Consider the following 22,255-nt stretch of genomic DNA (forward strand, 5'->3'; position numbering starts at 1 on the left):
AAGAATACACTGCTGGTGGGACCGAGTCCATCATGTTGTCCTGCAATCGATACTGTAATCGATATATTGCAAAAAGTTCAGGCCTTTTCAGTTATTTCAGTTTTCATTACATCATTATGCAGTGAGTCAACTATCAACTCAGGACAGTTGACTCACTGCCCAATATAATGAGAATTTCCTGAGCACTCTCATGTATAACCTCATATCTACGAGAAAGTGTGTCATGATATTTCATAAGTTAACTTCTCTAATTATGAAGTAATTGTTCCTTAAATGTTGCTCATGGTTTCTTGATGGAGATCTTCTCCTTTGCTCAGTATTTCTTCAGTTTTTGATTGTGCCCACTGCTCCATCGCACTGTCGTAAGAATCTGGGTCATACGTTCATTTTCCCTAACAAAAGTTGCATCTGCTTGCTTTCCCAAACAACATTCTGTGCTATATTCTATCTAATCCGGGTCTGTTTATTATACCCAAGCTAAGATCATTGGTGAATGTGATGGATCCAAAGAGGAATATTTGTGGGTCTTCATTACTTTTGGCTTTCCTATGGTAACATTTTACAATTACTTCTTGAATTGCTATTGGTATCTAATAATAATAATCCTTGCATTTGGTATAAATGCCGTGTTTTTATTGAGTACAGATCATCTAAAGATATGAACCCCAATAAGTTGCACCTTACACATTGGATAATGTCTCCAAGCACTTTACAAAGTTGGTACCTAACACCGAGCCGTGAGTGGGAAGGAGGAAGTGACTGGAGGTATAGGCAAAGAGGTACGTTTTCAAGAGTTTTCAAATACAGAGGGATTTGGGGAAGGAGTTCGATAGAGTAAGGGCATAGTTGATGAAGGCTTGGCTGCCAATGATGGGGTGACGGGCCAAGGAATGCTTAAGGGGTCCACATTTTCTGTGTAAAAGAGGAGAGTGATGCTGGAGAAGAACACAGAGTTAGATAGAGGCAAGGGTACATAGAGATTTGGAGTTGACCCCATAATGGTAAAAATATTTGTGTGTTTCCTAAGGGAATTTAACTTCTAATGGGAGTAAAAAAAATGTCAGAGTTAGCGTATAATATAAAAGGTGGATAATAGTCTATATATACTCTTGAAATTGTTGAACCATAGAATATGGTGGATGTTATATACAGTACTTTTTATTTCAGAAGTGTTGATGAGGCATCTCACATGAGACTTGTGGTTAAAATAAAAGCTCATGAGAATTACAGAGAATGCAAATGTGGTGATTCATTAACTGTATAATAGAAAACAATAGTTGTAAATGGTATGTTCAAATTAGACAACTGTGTGCAAAAGAGTCCCCAGAGATTTCTCTTGCATTTCTCCTATTCATACACAGTATCTATCATTGATTTTAATTAGGATATCATTAGAAGGGTTTTGTTTGCAAATGACAAGTTTGTAGAAAAGCAATGCCTCAATAAAACGGATACTGTTCAGAAAGATATACAATAAACTTGTCTTCTATTTATACTGCAAGGATGGCACTAAATCATTGATATTATAAACTGGGGCTGAGCAGGAGGTGGTTGCAAGGGGTAGTGTGATACATTGTGAAATGTATAAAAGAGCTCAAGAGACCATTGGATATTTTAGTAAGGGAAGTGGTTGAGGAATATATTATAGCTGGTGGATGAATTTATCAATCACATGGGAATGTGTTGGATCTAATGGCCTTTTCCTAAAATTCTTATGTCATTTCATAAAATATTTGCTGTCAAGGCAATTTACATCATACCTTTCTCAGCCTGAGCTGAAACTTATTCTGCTTTTAAGCAGGCTGAGAACAGCTTCCTAAGTCTAGACATACTTTATTTATGCAGTATTTTAGAGGATCCAGAATTTAAATTCAGACGTTCATAAATACACCCTTCATTTTAAAGCTGATTTTCTGTAGGATCTCTTAACATCAGAAAACTGACTTCAAAGTTGACTCATTTCAATGATTTATAAAATTTTTGACCTTCTAAAATGCTTCATAAATAGGGTAAATCTGGACCCAAGTAGAATTTCTCCCAAATATCCATTCATCAAAAGGTGAAGTGTTTTCAATATTCTAAAAGTCTAATTGAATAGCATTAATTAAACCAATCATACAATGCTGCTAGGAATTGAGGATAGCCCAGTAGATTTAAGGATTTAATCAGGGGTTTCAACCTTTGATTGGTTTGCCTGCTTTCAGTTCTGTCGACAAAGGATGTTCTTGTATGCTATTAGTTTAAAATTTAGATACTACAGATGTTAGGAACTCCATATACTGTAATGAATGCATGACATGAAATGCATATGAGCTCGTCAAGAATAAGGAATAATTAAATCATAAACAGAACAAAACCACTTTTGCAGTCATGATAGTTTAACACAGTAACTTTTATTAAAAAATGTACAATAATATATGTATTTTACAAATGGATAGAAAGATCTGCTAATATACATGAATCACAATACAAAAATATGTGTAAAATTTGTAGCTGATCAACATAGAGTCCTTATTTTTAGGACAGCAAATTATTATATTAGTACAGAAACAAAGGGATACATAGTTAAGTTATGGGTAAACAGAGATTACCTTACAGAGCACATAAATTAGTGACCTATAGCTTATTGGTCAGAGGTGGCACCATTTTCATATTTTTATATTTTTGCATAAATTTACAATATACTCTTATAAAATGTACAAGAAATCAAGGTTGTATGATTCAATACACATATTCACAGCATGATTTCCTGAGTCTAAACTAAATCCATTTACCATGCAAATAAATGTAGTATCTGAATGCTGACATAACGTTTTTGAGTTCATTGCCTTTCAAGTACCCAAACTAATGTGTGCTTCATTTGCCTGGGCTTGCTGTACTGCACATCTTTGAAATCAATAATTATTTATATTTTGTTAACAAGTTGTTTAAGGCACTCTGGAGTTCTTTGAAGGCTTTTTAATACTGGATAAATTACTTAATTCTTGAAATGAAAACTACTATCCTCTAAGATCCAGAACGATACAATGGACAGACCTTGAGTGGAAAACATTTAGTGGGTGTCAGCAAACTTGTGTCAAAGTTTCAATGGATTTTAGTTTAGACAATTTAAAATGGCCAAAACTAAACTGAATAATGTAGCAGACAATTTCATTACTAACTGATCAAAACAATCCAACTACATCTTTTCTGTACATAGTACATTTCAACTTTGTACATATAAACATCAAAAGCATTCTAACCCATCTATCACTGCAAACATGCTTCATTGGAGTTTCCTGTACATTTTGTAGTCAAACTTTCCTTTCATTGACAGTAATATCACTTTTTCTCTGTGTAAAAATCACTATTTTGACAAACCACCTCTTGCATATTTACAACATGCACAAGGCCTGAGTGAAACCTTTTAATTGAATCAAGCTTCAAATTAATGTATCCACAAGAGTCAGTTTACATAATCCAAATATCGTCTAGTTTTACTAATGCCATAAAACATCCTGCAAAACCACGTGATTCCGTTAATAGCAGTAGAGCTCATATACATCTGTGTATTCAGACTTTCATTTTCAGTTTTAAAAGATACCCAATAGTACTTCCAATACCAACGTGTACTGTCCAGTCCATTACAATTATATTTTCTTTCAACATTTTACTATTTTCTTTCAGATGAAATCAATACATTTTCACAAATCATTATTAAATTATCCCAAATTAAAATGCATTTTTGGTACAGTGAAGTTAAACTTATTTAATATATAAATTATACAAACATGGGAACATGGTTATCAGTATTTGATCTAACACTCTGCAAAGTGCAAACATTAATAATTTTTTTTGCTAAAAATGTCTATTTAATTAATCATGTCAGAGTGTTTCCTTCACTAGATTTCTTTAAATCTGCACCTTTCATTAATGCACAATACTTCTTGTTTCGAGTCTGTAGTATTAATGTGCATACACTGTTATTATCACACCTTTGGCCACTTCATTCCCCTCTCCATTTTTGAATATGGATAGCTTTCAATTTCTTGGTTTGAGGTACCAGAAACATTCAATTTCGTGATTCCAAACATTTCTGAAATGTGTTTTTGGTATCAAGGTTTCTAATGTTTCATCTGATTGGATGAGAGGTATCTTCTTTAGTAATGCAATAGATTCTTGGAGCAGCAAAGGCAACAATGAAGGAAACAGAAGGAACAAGAAACATTGTATAGGAAATAATGGACCAGAATCACATGAGAAACATGGTTTCCTGGAGCCGAGGGTGTTGGCAGTCACAGAGCTGGTTCAGATTGTTCGACTGAATTTCATTCTCTTCAGAAACTTGACAGAACTAAGGTTCATCCAAATGCTGTTGAAGAACACAAATATGTATATAAATAGCATTTATAAGTACACTTTAAAGTGATTCATTTGGGCAGAAGTATAAACCTTTTTAACCAATGTTAAAAAGAAAGTAATTTCACAATTCAAATAATTCTAAGTGACACTGGTATTTTACAGATCTCTCTTGCTCATATGTACTAAAATTGGATATCTAATGGTCCTAAAGTAATTTGTTTGGACAACTAACAAAACGTTAATATTAGCCTGCTTGAACTGGTATCTCTACTGAACCTTGATGGTTCCTTGATTCTGGGCCAGTGAAAAGAAGCGAGTATCCCCATAGCACCAGACTATTAGCAGCTGTGAATTAAATAACCAGTATAATCCCCAACATTAGAGGAGGGAACATATTAGATTTTACTCTTCCTGAGCCTTGAAGACCTTTTGACTACCCTTTCTTCACTAATAGGAAAATGATTTAAAAGTCTCTCTAGAACATGACCTTCATGATAATACATTTCGTAAAGCTCCCAAGAGCTATGTTGCAGAGATCTGCTGTATTTAGCCCCTTGACCACAACCAGAATGTGATCAGCAATTTTAGCACCTTATTGTACATCATTTCCTTTAAATCTATTGGTGATTTTCAATTTACACAAATACACATTGATTCATTCTTACTGATTTGACTTCCATTAATAGATCTAAAATCTTCTCAGAACATTTCACATACATGCATGCTGTTGTTAATTTTACATATGAATGTTGAACGCTGTTGGTACATGAAGATGTTACTCTAACTCCGTGACCCTTTGTTGTAATTGGTAGTTTCAGTGCAAATCTCTATAGACCACTGCTGATACACAGCTCATGAAAAATCTAATCATTTACAGTTCTATTGAATCTAGTGTCTGTTACGCTTACTTTGCATTTAACCCTATATTTTGTTTGGTTGATATTTGTTCCTTCAGCTGCTCTAACCTACATGAACATGAAATCATGTTTTATATTGCAAATGTAAAGATTATTACTTGAATCATCCAAATTGATGAATTTGGTAGCATTACTGGCCTAGTCCCACAAGATTGTTGATGAATGTCAGCAAAAGTACCCCATGCGCATTTTGTGTGCCTGTCTCATTTTGTGTTATGGGCAAAATTAGTTCAGGGAATGGACAGTGGAATGATATTTCTAAAATGGGACTTGGGTGACTCTTCAACATTCTTGATTTGAGAGTGAATTCAATACTGTAGATAGTAAAAGATCAATTAAGATTTGTTTCAAATTAATTAATCATCATTTATAATGATCATTGTAAGAGGTCCGAATATGATGCATGTAAAAACTAGTTTTGAAAAAATGTTTAATATTTCCAACAATAGAGTAGTTGCCTTCATTTATGGTGATTTATATTGTTTAATTGCCTTAGAGAATCAACTAATTTTTCAGATAATGCAAAAGCATGTTTATATTGTGGAAGTTGTTTTGGCTCAATGTAATGCTACCAAAAGTGTTAATGTTCAAAAATGTATATGATCATGAGGTTGTAAAGGTTTCTACACAAAGTTCAAATAATTATTGACCTTTTTGGAGAAACCTTTAATTTTTAGACTGTAAAATTAATTATAACTGTAGAACATTTACCCTCTCTTATTTGTAATACTTATTTAAGTTATTTCTTAACAGTCCATCTAATAGTCTCTTTAACAGCCACAGAGTTAGTTATGTTGGCAAATGTTTTTGTTTTCCTACTCATTTAGTAAGTGGAAAGAAACTGAAGGGCACAGCAGGGAGCACTGAATGATTGCTGCATGGAAATGCTGCCTCCGTGATGTTGGAGACACTGAGATTCAAAGATCATTTTTTTTAATGTTAATGTATTTCACTTTACCATGTGAAAAGAAATTGTACAATTCAGCAGTGTTTGTTTTTGATGCAACATGTTAATATCAACTGCATTATTGCAGTTTGCAAATAAATATAAGCTAAAAAGGCTGCTGTATGCAATGGGACTCATTGATACAATAGTGGCTCAGAGTAATTAACAGGGATTTTTGCTGGTAACCATTAGTATATCGTACAGGAACCCAATGATGTCACTTATCCTGTGAGTCGACTGTATACATACTCCCAGTTCCTGACAGGATTTCCCATTCATCACTCTGAATTGCTATTGCAAACTGCCACGATTTAGTGTCTTCATTATAAATGTTCTTTTTAGAAACCCAGTTTAATCGCACAAATAAAATTGCTATGGAGTGTCCTTGAAACGCAAGAACTGAGCAAAGATAACCTAAAAAACAGGCTGGAACATTTCATTTTCCCATAAACCTGGAGAATTACTCATCAGGTTTCTCTGTGGAGCCTTATAACTAGAATTATTAATTTGCTAATCAGATGAATATATTATTTATTGGCGTATATGTAAGAGTTGAATGATTACAATTGGATTTTACCTTTACACTGTTACCCTTTAACACAACACAAGCACTTTCATGAACATGGATTTCATTATGTGTTGGTCCTTTATGTCCAGAAGGAACATTAGCAAAATGTTATTCTGTACTTCAACGAAAGGCTGACCATTACGAACATCACAAAATAAATAGTTTTAGACATATCTGATATTTCAAATGACATTCTAAGCAAATTAAAATTTTCTGATCAGAGTTGGTGATTTGTACGTTGACTGTAATAAAAAAGATAGATGAGCAGCTATTGATTACTTTCCTATTCCCCCCCCAGTACATCTACTATGGCTTTGTGTGATGGAGTGGACACCAAGGACTTGCTGCCACGAGAGGACCTATGAGTATATTGATAAGATGATCTCTGTCTTAGGGATTACATTTCATATTACTCAGCCCTTGTTGTTTTGCTGTTATGCTGGAACAGGGGATAATGGGCAATGCATCAGACATTGTCAATGCAATCCCATCCAGATTCAGCAGATGGGTTTACAGAGGCTGTCTATCAGGGTCCATCTGTCCACTCACTAAACCCTCCTGTGGGCTTCAGCGGGCTATGTTACCATATGCCTGGGGAGAAACTAACACCATCGCTGTAAGTGGATCATTTTATGTCTTCCCCATTTAAGACAACCTGCATTCATTTTAATAGTCTACGTATGTTCCACTGTGTCTTATTTGCCTGCTGTTTTAATTAAAATTCTGTAATTTCCAAATGTCCTATTCTGAATGTTTCTTATCTCTCAATATATTGGTAATGTTTTAGTAATTGCTGCTTTCATATTGTCTGTTAACCAATATTACAGAGCATTAAAATGTTACTTACTCAACAGATTTATGATACTTTCTTACAAACATAAACTAGTTTTGGTTAAAAAGAGAAACCGGTCTATTCCTGCATGTTTCCCACATAATGGTCCATTCAGTTAGAATTTTTAAAAAAAATACACTTGCACCATCCTTGATGATTATAGATGCACAGTCAAGATTTAACATTTTGTATGTCTATCAAGTGGATAGAATTATTGGTTTTCATTCCTTGTACTACACAGCTTTGTTATTGGCTAAAAGATTATATTTATGGACTTGAGAATTTTAGGATAAATTCTTCATTTGATATTATACTGATATTTTATATATATAAAAATATATGAATCACAGCCTGCTAGTTGCTTATTTATAACTAAACAATTAGCAGATTGAGATGCAAAAAGGCATAGATCTCTATTATCATCGTTCTTAATGGCACTGATAAATCCTAAATTCATGAAAAATCGGATATGGGGTTTAATTTGCAAATCATGCTTCAAATGCTCCAACCATACCTTCCAGTGTGTGAATATCACAGGCCGTTTAATTTACAAGATAAAAATGGCAAATGCATTAGTTCATTGTAGTCAAAGATACCATGGCTCAAATAGGGCATTAAGATACTGAAGTGTTTTATACAAGATTCAGCTCTACTGTGAGGTTAGAAAAACATGTGAGTCATTCTTCTCACGGGAGAGTGTTTCATAGGTGGAACCAAATGGTGAGCTTGATGCTAGAGAATGCTATACATTAATAGTTGAAGACTGGTAGGTTGTGTGAGAAACCCCAAATGAGAAAATTGCATCAAGTTATATTAGATTATTGAAGAATCATAAATATTTGACAAATGCTAGGTTGCACTTAAGGTTCTCGTACATGAACTGTCAGGAAATGTCGATCAGTCTATTAAGGAAACATGCCTTAGCACACTCCAGATCTCCCAGTTGCTGGTTCCACAGCAGCATTAGCTGAGGCTTGGTAACAAGTTGCCCTATAAGTTAAGGAACAACATATTGTGTGGGTGGAAGTTATGAGCTGAGGAAATTAACTTCATCGATAAATAACAGGTTGGAAATCATACTAAAATATGATCTTCTCAATCCGCTTTCTTCTAAATGTCGTGATACAGCAGTTCACTGACCTGCTTTTAGTTCTCATTTTTTCCACACCTCTGCAGTTTTGTTTTCTTAAGTGTCTTTTAGATACACGAGAGATTCTAGATTCTAGAAGAGAAAATAACCACTCCAAATGACCAGGATAAAACTAACAGAGGTTATTTGGGAGTGAAAATTGCAATGAGTGATAATTTGCACTGGTGATAATTATCCCATTAACATCCCAATTCTCGCCACATTTACAACTGAAACAGAAAATGCTACAAATGCTGAGCAGATCCAGCAGCATCTGAAAGAGAGAAGTAGATTGTTTAAAGTGCAGTTTTCCGTCAAAGGTGGACTTGCTGTAAAAATCCTAGTATTTCCTGTTTTATTTCATGCTCTGAATTTTCTTTAACTTGTTTTCTCCCAAGAACTACTGCATTGAACTGGATGGACTTTGTATCTGTTTATGATTATTTTTACATTGGTTTTGAAGGACAATAATTCACCGTTGGTCTCGATGTTGCAGTCTGTGATGAAGTACCTCTGCTGCAGGTTCTCTCAAATACTTAATGTGATTATGTAATTGTAAATGCTCTGAAACAGCTGGGCCTTATTCTGAGCTTATGTTTCTTTTTCTACTAAAATAATTTGTCCTAATTAATTATTGTAAAAAGGGTGTTATTTACTTCATACAAGTCCTCATGGTGCAATTGTCTGTTTGGTCGCAGGCAGAATGGGCCAGATCAAACATGCACTGGTTTACCCCATTATTCATAACATTATTACCAAAGAATATACTAGGTCCTCTGACTCAAAAACTCACATGCACAGATGGCCAGCACACAGCACTGAGTCTGTTTCTTAAAACTGTCCTGCTTCTATGGTCTGTGATTACTCCAGCCACATTAACACAAAGCAAGTTGACTTATGCTGTATCAGAAAAATAACAATGATTTGGTCACTCAATCCACGACTGTTTGTGGGACACTGCTGTGCATAATTGTTTTGTCGCATGTCGCCCACAAAATATACAGTTATTTCACTTTACAGCATATTCTGTGAAGCTTCTTTGAGACGTCTCAAAGACGTGATAAAGCGCTATATCTAATGCAAGTATTATTATTATAAAAAGTCATAATTATGTATTTATCTGAGCATCATCTGCAACAGCTCACACTCAGGTCACATAAATGAGTGCTTGATTTTTTTTAACAAAAGTTTTGGAACTAATCAGAGCCCTCTTACAAAATCGGATGAGGAAAGGACATTTTCAAATGCACTGATTATTTTATTCAAGTTCAGTAAATAATTACAGTCTATTCCTCTCAAAGGCAAGGAAGATTTTCCAACATAGCCTCCAAGCCAATCCTCCCACTGATATCCATCATCCACTGCAGATGTGTAAAAGGATCAACAGAAATGATAGAAAAATAACTTCAAAGAGATGCTAATGTTGATCCTAATTCTCTTCTCCTGGTTGATTTGTAAAGAAGTCCTCATGGTGAGATTCATTAACTTTGTAAACCTCATTCTGATTGCAGTATTCTTATGTTTGATTCATTTACACATCATCCAGTTATTTGTACTTGAATATTATCTTGGTACATGCACAACATAAATGTTTAGAACAGACATTATTTTAAGACATGAATTGGATGCATTGAAAAATGTGACCAGTTAATGTCTTAAACAATTTCAATTGAATGAACAGCCTGTTCTACAAAGATCAAAATAACTTCTAATATACCTTAAGAAGGAACCAGAAGTACATCACGCTAACGCCTGGGAATTTTACTGCAATGCAATTGATATCCGGAGCGAAATTCGCACAGTGCAGCGAGAACTTTATGATGTATGATTAGTTATTGAAAGGAGTTCCAAATCGTCTTTCTTATCAAGGAATTCTGTTGGAAATAGCCATATATTAGACATCAATGCGCCAGTTTATTTCATTAGCACAGATTGTTAGGCTTGGGTCTTTTTGTGTGTGACGTCATTAATTAATCAAACAGTTTTGTATGATTTTGTTTTCAAATGCAGTTTACAATCACCTACCCATCAATGCCAAAGGGCAGAATAACTCCCATTACCCTTCTATCACCCAGAAAAATAGCATACACATTGGAGTGACTCCTGTTCACTAGAAATTAACAAATGAATCACTCTTTTTCTGGGCACAGTCGACTGTAAGAGATTACTCATGTTCCCAAAAGAAAAGGCAAGCTTTCAAAAGTAAATGTCAGCTTCCAAGTGAGTAAAACATGATGCACAATAGAGCTGATCAAATCCTTTCATTCAGAACCAAATGCACAGAATAGTTACTTGTGGTGTCTAAGAAGGCGTTAGGTTTGTTTAGGTATGCCAAGGCTCTGGAGACATTTCCTGGTGACCAGTCTGATTATTCTCTCACAGCTACTCTATTCTCACGGATACAGGTTTGGAATCCACTATTGTGTGATCTTCTGTAACTTAAAACTTAAAAGTTTCTTCTGTAGTTTTACAGTTGAGGAAGTGATCAGTTTTGAGGGCTTCAGAAATGGCCTTCTCTGGTCTCTGATTATGGCCACTATCACTTCTCACTTCCTCCTGACAGGAAGACCAAGGTTAATGGGTGTGTACATATTTGTGGCCTATCATTCAGTGGCCCATCATCAACAACAAAATTACATTTATTATAGCGTCTTTCATGTCGTAAGGACAGTTCAAGGCAGTGGACAGTTAAGGCTTTGCATCTGAGCTACGTGGTGGAATCACAAGGGGTGGAGGGTAGGGATGGTGGGAGGATGGTCAAAAACATGATCAAAGAGGCTAGTTTTGAGACGGGCTTGAAGGAGGTAAGGGAGGAGAAGAGGTGGAGGGATTCTGGATGGAGTTCCAGAGGGTGAGGTTTGAGCACTAGGTAAATATGGCTTAGAATCATCTCAATCACGAATTTCCTGGTTGAGATGATTCTAAGCACTCCAAGGCACCGTCTGGAGTGAAGGGCACTATATAAGTGGAAGTTGTTGTTGTTAATTCCTTTGGGAGAACACAAATGCTGGATGTAAATACTGGAACTATTTAAGTGTGCTTGGAAGGTCAATAATATATCCTGCACATCTTTGCAGCCATGCAAACAACAAAATGTTAAAGTAATGGCAGCCCGCCCATCTCTTTTCCACTTCCTCTTCAAAACTGATTCTGAGTTTGCATTTGTTAAAAAGTTCTTTTAAATATGAAGATATACATTTCTGATACCAATGAATACTTTGACAATGAAGATATCAGTAATATTTTCCAAATTGTCATTAATGTGAGTTAAAGTCAATCTGTCAAACTTACACTGTAAGAAAAGAATATTCTGTAAAGTCAGTGTGTCAGATACAACATAATGAGATCATTAAATGGTACGTTATGAGGCATTTGTGCCAGCAAATAAATGAGATCAATGTTGGTGCATTTTCATCGGGATTATGTGATTTTGTAATTTACTACAGGACAACAATAAAATAATTCTACATTCATGGTTTTACGTCACCTGGCTTTGTAGCATCCTTTTAATACTGTCAAGGGAAAAGTTGGTGCACGCATACAATAAAGAAGCTGCCAATAAATGAGTCTAGGCTCTAATTCACAGATGCCTGGTGGCTCTCGATTTTATTGCAGTCATTTTCTTTGCACACTCTATGTGGAAAATGGCATTCAATCACCAAAGACAGTACATACTGAGAGCCAAATCTACACTAATAATGCATTGGTGCTTTTTAAAATTTTAATGCACATTACATTGGGTGTGCTGTTTGTTGTTTTCTAGTTCTTCTATCAATGGATTTTCTGCAAATTATATATTTTTATTTGTGACCTATGGAAAAAAAATTATGGATGTGTCAGTTTAAACTATAGGCTCTTTTGGCCTATATTTTTATGGTTACTTGTTATTTACCTGAGCATTATCCCTTGCTTTGTCTATAATACTAGTTTTGAAAGCATTGTGGGCACTTCCTATGTGTAAATCAAGTACTTTAGCTCACATGTACAATGTGTTCTGCTTACTTCCCAAATGATGCCTTAACCGACTTTACTGAAGCCATTAGCTCTATAATTGAACCATCTACATATCATTTGCTCTTTTGGAGCTCGTAAACATTGCAAAGCAATTAACCTAGATCGAGTGAAGCTGATAACCCAGTTATTCAGCACAGATCAAAGAGCTCTTTCTATCTGATCTGCACATAGACATAATTTCTGCAAATTCTTACCAAAGAGATTAGAAAGAAGTTGAAGTACAAGTAACTATCGGTAAGATTTGAAACATATTGTTGGAGTTAGAATATTGCAAGTATAGAATATTGTAAATAATCTGTTCATCTGCTTCATCTGCTGTTCAATTTATTGCTATTCGTTCTATTAAACCATCAATGGCAAAAAAAACCTTCTATATCATCAATATTCAGGAAGGACAAAATAACTAATTTATATTTGCATTACAGCAAATTCCAATTTAATGTTCTTACATTTAATTAAATCTCTGTTTCTATGACAGGATTTCTATGTAACTTAGTGATACCTAAAAAGGAGTAATTTGCAGGAGATGGGGAAAAAGCATGGACTGTTCTGAGTCAACAGACACGATGGGCCAAATAACCTTCTTCTGTGCTGTAAATATGTATGGTTCTGTGGGACATGCTGTTAATCATTGAGTTCTCTTGGTTGTATTAAGAATAACCTTCACCTTTGTTGTAAGTAACATTCAGGTATGTAGGTTCGGTAGTAATTTACCAATTTAATGCATTTCCTTGAATGGGTGGAAGCAATGGTTCATGGTGACAGTGATAATAAATCTTATTGACTTTAATAAAAGGGAACTTTGTAGCTTACTGAGCCTGCTGGGTTTATGATAAGGAATATTACTGCAATATTTTCAGGGAATTGTACATTAAGTAAAAATGTTGCATTAGAGAGAAGGATGTTTGAACGCCTTCCAAGCAGAAGCAGAACTGGAAAGTTACTCTCAGGAGAAATAATATTCCTTGCATTTGATATAGCGCCTGATCACTTCTTTGAGACGTCTCAAAGTGCTTCACAGAACATACTGTCAAGTGAATTGACTGTATATTTTGTGGGTGAAATGCGGCAGCCAATTGCGCACAGCAGTGTCCCACAAACACTAATGGTTTGAGTGATCAAATTATTACTTTTATTTATTTTTTAAAAGGATTATTACCCCCGGAAATGCGATCCACATATTGACTTACAACAGGTTTCCAGTTACTTCTGGGTAACTAGGGCATGTGGGGTAAGGAAACTTGGCTAACATTTCGCCCTATGTATATATGTGCACAGACACATACATATAGAATGTGGTAGAAATACTGGTGCATTTCCAGTGCACCTCCCATCTTTTCTTGCTTCTTTCTCTATCTTGTAGTACCTGCTTCTTCAGGGCTTGTTGCAGTACTTCAAGGTTAGCAACTACAGTAACTGCCCATTGATAAAAAAACATATTTGGTTTGTTTATTTCGGAGGAGTGGGAAATTAAATGTTTATTGTAAAGTATGTTATTTTCAGTATCCAATTTAATATTCGTTTCAAAGTGTTGTGAACTTTAATCTCCTTTTTTGTTCATTATTTTTTGCTGATATTCTTCCCTTGTCTTTTCCTGAAGATATTGACTATTTACAGGACATAGGTCCACATTAGCCACCCTCTTCCCAAATATGCTATTCTTCATGTATGAGCAGAAACAATGACTTTTTCAGCAGACTATTTCAATTTGGCTGTAACCCAACCAATCTTAATCCCATTCTCATCCAACATTAACCCAATTACAATTTCTAGCAGTGGTTTTATGCTGGAATTCGGAGTGAAACCTGTTTGATTTTTCCCTTCTGTAGCCCAAGTGGGCTGAGGTTAATTGTAGCACTTCAACTGCTAAACTACCTAAGATCAGCTAACTCCATACAGACTGTAGGGTTCAAGCCTGTGACCTAATATTTACGGACTAGTTGGGACAAATGCTGTGTTTCGGTATCACATTTCTGAGAATGGCACTTTATTTCCTGCTTTTTTGTCAGGAGAGGAAATCAAACCAACATCAACAGGGTCGTGCCATGTAGGAGTTGCTAAGCCAGTAGTAGCTTTTAGAATTGTGGGGCAATTTATGGAAAGCTATCTACTACTTTAGTTTGGAGTAAAAATACCCATCTTAAAACTGATAGTAAATTAACAATTCAGACAGATACAAGCACTCTCTTATCAACTCCCTTATCTCGTGGCTTGAGCTAATTCATTGTGGACTGGAAGCTAATCATTGATTGTATCTGCTAGATGATGCAGATCAGGGCAATGAGGGATAAAAGTACAACAATAACTATTCTGCTTTGATCAGACTAAATCAGCTTGGCACCTCTGATAACATGGATGAAAATGCAGTAATTTGCCTTTGAGAAAGTTGACCTAATAACCCATTTGGAAGGTGCCCTTGATATAAACTCTTCTTCAAGGTCATGAATCATAAAACCAATATTCCTGGAGTCAAACATCAGGGGTTGTTACTTAAATTCATCAAAATCAGGTTTCTGTGACGTCTTTCTAATCTTTATCTCATCTATTAATAATTTCAGAAAAACAATTATGTCTACTGAAAACTCTGCTATGATTACAACTCAATGCATCTCAGCGCACAGGAGATTCATTGAATCTCAAGGTTCAGATAGCAACCATAAAACACTCGAGCTTTGCTTTAACAGTTCATGGCATCTTCCATCCTCAACTGGATTTGTTTGTAATTCAATGAGAAGCAGCCAGTGACCCTGTATATCTCACACATTCTCATGCAGATATAGGAATATCAAATTTGTTGAATTTTGAAAATGTTGTTAAATGGAATAAATCAGGTGTGAACTTTGTACTAATTCTATTTCAACCTGACTTCCGATTTAAAAGATGGTTAATGGAATTTTCAAAGCTGCTAACTCAACTGTGGAGAGCTATATTCAAAGCACATAGAATAATACTGCACGTTACACGATGCAAGAAGTGGTATCCATTCTACTCCATGTTAATGCTCATTCTGCGCTCATCCAAAAAAAATCCAATTAACTGACAGCAAATGTAATGGCAGCAATGCCGAGATCAGATTTGATTGATTATTCAAACAGCATATGGGTAGTACAGGAAATGTCACTATTTAAAAGGGATCGGACTTAAAAGTAAGTGGTGAGCTTCTCTCCAGAGGGGTTTATCATCAGTCTCATCTGTATACCTGTTCCGGTCCATTTACAAGGCTTTAGAGTGTAATGAATGTAAAAGAAACATTAAGGCTCTGGGTAAAGTGGATTGACTGTATTTGTGGGTGAAACACAGCAGCCAATTGCACACAGTAGTGTCCCACAAACAGTCGTGGATTGAGTGACCAGATTTTTTTTGAGGGATTATTACCCTTGGAAAGTGTTATGCCAATCGAGTAACTACTTACTGTTAGGTAAACAGAGGCGTGTGGAGTAAGGAAACTTGCCTAAGGTTTCGTCCCGCTTGGGAAACGAACCCGGTTCCTCTCGCTTACAAGACCCGCATGCTAATCACTATGTTACAGATTCCACTCATGTTATGACTCAGTGAGTAAATGTACCGTTCACAAGCCACATGGACCCAAAGTGTCTGGTTGGGTCCATAATAAAAACTGAATTTACCGATCCCTGCTTGGGGCAAAAGCAACATCACTTCAATGAGTGTCAGTTTCCCTGGCTGGTGGGGGAATCATCCAAGATTGAATGCTTCCCGCTTCTGATTGCTATCCTTCCCAGATTTGAATAGACTAACGTTCTCTGTAGAGTCTCATACATGAAGATTGAGCATCGGGATGAGGAAATGGAGGGCAACTGGAGCTTGTGACATATTCCAACATACGGCAGAACATTTAGGAGAAGAGGGAAATTGTAGGGAACTGTAGTTGGTAGGATTGGAAACATTTTTAAGTTTGTAATCAATCTTCCTGCTGTAGTCTCTAGATAATGATTGGCAGTGTGAATGCTGGCTGATTTTGCTTTCCCTGACCAGGGTCATCAAAGCCTACTGCAACCTGGATGAGATCAGCTAGCTCAGCACTGATCTACATGGTCTACTTGCCTGAGCTAGTCATAGGATAAATTAAATAAACCATTGGGGAAATTACCTCAAACCTTTTGCATGACTTCAATTATTAGAAATGGAGTTTCCTGTCACAGTTTTACTGTTGCAGCAGGTAATTAGAAACAAATCTTGAGCACAATTCAGCAACATTGCTGTTATTGCTACATTTATCCCAAAGGTTTGTCTTTACCTCACTGATTTGATTTTTCAAGAACAAATTAGATAGATTACTGTCAGGAAACAATGTCTCCTAGTTTAGGATGTGGCATGGCAGTCAGGATGGGGGAAAGCGAACTGGATTGACCTTGGTCTTCTTTCCTACAAGCAATTCTTATATCCTTACATTTGCTATTTAACAAATAGCATTTGGAGCAGTAGGTTGCATGATACCCTCATCTTCGATGTGTTAATGTTAAATCACATCACCAAGCCAACTGTTTCATCCAAACCAATATTTTAGGTTTGTAATGAAAGGAAAAATTCAATGCCAAACTCATCAATTAGTAATGAATTGTTGATACATGAATACATGTATTGTATTCCTAAGAGTCTAAATTTTGGGCTGAGAGAATAAATAAAGTTTAAATCTCCATTCAGATCATGCCAGACACTGGTAAACTGGAAGCCTCCTGCAGCATTTATTGAACTGCTGTGAACTTTTGACTGAACTGGGGGGGAAATGTGCCTTTAAATCTCACAGCACACGGGATACTGAGCATCACTGACAGATGGGAGCAATCAATTCTGTATCAATAAAAAGTACATAGGCTAGGATACAGCAGCTGTGTAGCTGAGCTAAATTGAAGACCTTTTTCAATGTTAATGAAGGTGTTAACCCTGCATATCCAATGAGGCCTTCGAAGACTGATCACAGTACTCAAATGGTCATTGGCCTTTCTAATTACTTGGTTGCTCTTCACAGATAAAAAGGTTGTACAGGATCATCTGTTACTGAAAGCAGATCTGCAGAACCAAAGAAACTTGCAACCAAGCACTCTTGAGTGTGGGAATGATAACTGTAGTTTCATTAAACTGCAAAAAACCTGAAGATGTACCTTTAGCAAAAATATTATCTAGAAGAAATGTGCCAAGTTTGGAATTGTAATTTATGAATTGCTGTGATGATGCAGTGGGCTTGTGCTTCATTTATGTTTTACAGAATGGTGGCTCTGCTCACTATGAATTGCTAAACCTGGCTAGTAAATGCCAGGCTCTTTGACCAAGGGAGGAAGAGAAAAATTGGAGGGGAAAATTAATCTCCTAGCACTCGTGAGGATTTTCATGTCGCTAGCTCATGAGAAGTGCAATCATCGATCAGTCCTGTTGACAGGGGAACAATGTGGAGCTGGGGACAATAATGAATTTAAGAAGTGGCTGGACAATAAAAAATGTAATTGCATGTCTGCAGGGCTACATTTAGATATGTGTCACAATCACTGGCCAGACCATTGCTACACTGGAGCCCGATATTGTACAACATTAACAGGAATAAGGGAATAATACACTCTTTATTTTGCTGCCACTTTCAACTTTGCCCAGGGTGCTTGCAATTATATTCAAAAGGCTTCCAGTAGTGCAACTTAACGTAAAATAATGAATCAATAGGGTCTAAAACAAGGAATGTTCTAACTGGATTCCTAAATAGGAAAACTGGAAGTAGATCAGCTCTGACACAATCTATTTTCAGAGTAGAGTTCCCAATAGTTAGTGTAATTGGTCCATAGTTTGAGTTATTGGAAGAAATCTCCACTCGGATTTCTCAAGATAAGGATTCCTGGTAGATATTGTTCCATATTAGATCTCAATATTTCCAATTATAATTTTTTAAGGTTTTCATCATGTAAAATGATCAAATATATCCCTTTGAAATTCAGCTTAAAGAATTTATTCATCTGAAATATTGTATCCAATTTTACAAATTTAGATGTGCATTATCTTGGGGTTAACATCTGCTACTTGTGGACTTTCTTTCCTCTCCTCGTCATTACATTGGAAACATTTCATTTTTCTTACCTTTTTATTCAACCATTTGACCTGAGTCTTGCTATTGCCTTTCTGGTTTTCAGAGTCACATGTTGTAACCAATCTTTTATTGGAACTTCAATCTAAATTAAAGGAGAGAGAGATATAGAGTGGTCATTTTAGTTAATTGAAGCTTTCTTTATTACAAAATGCTGAAATTGTAAAGATAACTAAATACAACAAGTATTTTGCACATTCACCATAGTACTGTAGTAGTTGATAAGCAAGCAAACTACTGTTATTTGTGGCAGTCACAGTAACAAAAAGTTTTATAGTTCATCAAGGAAACTGAATGACTATCGAATTGTTATTTTTAATGAATGTACTTAAAATCAAAATCTCGTGATTGTGCACTGTCAGTCCAAGTCACCATTTGACATGTTTTACAAACCAATGCAGCTGAAACTGTCCACTCCTTCATTACTTCCCGGCTGGACTATTTCAATGCCCTCCTCAGCTCCACCATACACAAAATGCAAATAATTCAATTAATTGGATTTTTATACAAATGCACAGGCAAAGAGATTTAAGAGCCGAAAGAAGTAGTATTAGTTTAGGCTGAATTACAAATTAAAATTTGCAAAAAAATTGCATCAATGCTGTTTCTAAAAATTGCAAATTCTTCAGCTTCAGTATTTTACAATGAATACTGAGATGCATTTTTATGAGCTCGAATCCCACTGTAATCACTTTTGAATAATCCAAATACATGGAACATTGTGACATGGCTGTGATTAATGAAAGAAAATACTGGATGCAGCCTTCGATACTGTCAGCTTTTATACTCGTCTGGGTATGTTGATAAAGACTATTTATACTTTTTCTGTTCTCTTCTAAAGGGGATGACCGTAGCCGGAATACAGTCCGGAGGCACAGGCAGCTCTGTAGCACTGCATTAAAGTGTCTCTTCACCATTCTCTTAATATGTGAAATCAGACAGTTTTGGCAGATTGTTCGACAATGAAGGGCATTAAAGCTGAGCCTAACCTTGTTATCATCTATTGTCCACACACTTTCCTGCAGGAGCCACTGGTAGCAATGAGAAGCAAAATCTGGGTGGATTTTTTTTCCCCTCTCCCTTAACTCTTCCAGTGGCAATCCTAAATTTCTGACCCCATGTTATCCTCTTAATTTTTTTCTAAATTTCTCATGGTTCTCTCTTACCCTCTATTCCAGATATAACAGCTCTAATTTTCTTATTCTCAGAACTATAACCTGCTATCCTATGAACCTAAAGTGTAGCCTCTCAATGTTACATGCTGAACAAGCTCTTGTTTTGTGCTCTTTGAAACAACAGAATTCTCGAACACACTGTTTCTTTATAACAACATCAACAACAACAACTTGCCTTTATAGAGCAACCTTTATGCATGATAGAGTCTTGGAGCACTGTCCAGTGGTGGGAGTGGATGCTGAACGAGGGAGAAGGGGGAGTGGAGGTGGCTATAGGAGTGGTCGAAGAGAGAGATTTTCAAGTGGGATTTAAAGATGGATAAAGAGGGGCGAGGAAGAGGGTCAGAGACAGCGAGTTCCAGAAATTAGAGTGTAGTGATTGAAGGTGAAAACCGATGATGGCACAGAGGGGTCGGTAGACATGCAGCAGGTCTGTGTTCCCTGAGCAGATTAGTGGGGTGAAAATAGCTTGTACCATCGCACAATGTGCTTGAGTGGGACAAATGAGAGCTCTTTTCCAAACAGGCTCAAAAGGTTTAAGGACATAGTCTTTTGTGTCATTTGAGAACAATCAGATATTTGATTATCTCAGCTTTATCTCACAATGCAGTTTGACAAAAGCTATCAAAGCGTTTTTTTTAAATAAAAATGAGATTTATTAGGAAAAGAGAATATTTAATCCCATGTGTTCTGCTCTTCACCTGACACCACAATGATTTGGGGAATTGGAATTTTGCCTCGGACTCAAGTAGGACATTGGAGGAATTGGCCCGAAGGGTAGCTAATCTGGATCTGTCAAACATCTGCAAGAACGTAATGTCTCCAAATTCTCGAATTCACAAAACCTGACACACGCCTATCCTCATCACCAACAAATCAGGATGACAGTAGCTGAATTCAAAGAGTGTCTAGCAAACAGCAGTTTATTTAAACCCACAGTAAGTTTGCTATAGCAATATGCTCAGGCACAGCATAGTCTGTCTCCTCCCCAAATCTTTACTGCAATGACAATCCACTCAGTTCTGATGAAGGATCACACCCAAAGCATTATTTTCTTTCTTTTTCAGATGCTGATTTACCTGCTGTACATTTCTAGTAATTTCTACTTGATTTTAGATTTCCTACCATTACATTCGCCACCCCCCACCCACCCCCACGCCCCCACTCTCTTTTCCTTTACCCAGTCACCCAAGTCACCTGATATGTTTTTTAGTTTCAGTTTTTAATCTCTGTTTTTAATCTCGGTTAACATCATTCCCTGAAGTTCTGGTAACTATCAGATAGGGAGCAATAGCCCAAACCGGTTTCTTTCATCTGGCCAACTTCAAGCCAATTGTAATACAGTATAAGGTTTTAGTGCAAGAGAATAATTGTCAATCCACGACTGTTTGTGGGACACTGCTGTGTGCAATTGGCTGCCGCGTTTCACCCACAAAACAGTCAATTCACTTTACAATATATTCTGTGAAGCACTTTTGAGACGTCTAGAAGGCATGATAAGGCGCTATATTAAATGCAACAATTATTATTATTACAATTGGTAGCAATGTGAAATCAACACTGTGCAGTCTAGTTTGTGACGCTCACAACCAGTTTCCTACTGATAATTACATCTTCTGGTTTGTAAAATAGATGGCCATCAAATCGTAAATCCCAGGGCGAAAACATCCAATAAAAGGCCGATGAACAGAACATGTGGCTATTTTCGATTGGTAGGAAACTGCTGCCAGGAAAAGCTGGCCGGTTTGTTCATTGGCCTGTTTTTGAACTTGTAGAATTTATGATGTGATTGGCACAAATTTCATTAGTTACAGAAAATTCCAGTTTATGAATATTGCAAATTAGACCTGAACAAGTCTAAAATATGAAATAATAATAATCCTTGCATTTGATATAGTGCATTATCACGTCTTTGAGACATCTCAAAGTGCTTCATAGGATACACTGTAAAATGGATTGATGGCATTTTTTTAGTGGATGAAATATGGCAGCCAATGACGCATAAGGCAGAGATTTAAATTTTGATATTCAATAACATATTTCCATCAAACAGATCTAATACCAAGCTTAATGATTAACATCTAAATACTTTCTGAAGTGCATTTTTTTGTAATTACAATGACATGTTATAACATTTACTAAAGGCCCATTAGCCTAAGATTTATAGCCTCTTGCACTCCACCAGTGTAAAGATCAAATAGTGGATTTGATTGTATTTGTTGTGTTAATTAATGGCATGCACTATGCA

The sequence above is a fragment of the Callorhinchus milii genome, unplaced genomic scaffold (genome assembly GCF_018977255.1).
Source record: "Callorhinchus milii isolate IMCB2004 unplaced genomic scaffold, IMCB_Cmil_1.0 Scaffold7, whole genome shotgun sequence".
Classification (NCBI taxonomy): Eukaryota; Metazoa; Chordata; class Chondrichthyes; order Chimaeriformes; family Callorhinchidae; genus Callorhinchus; species Callorhinchus milii.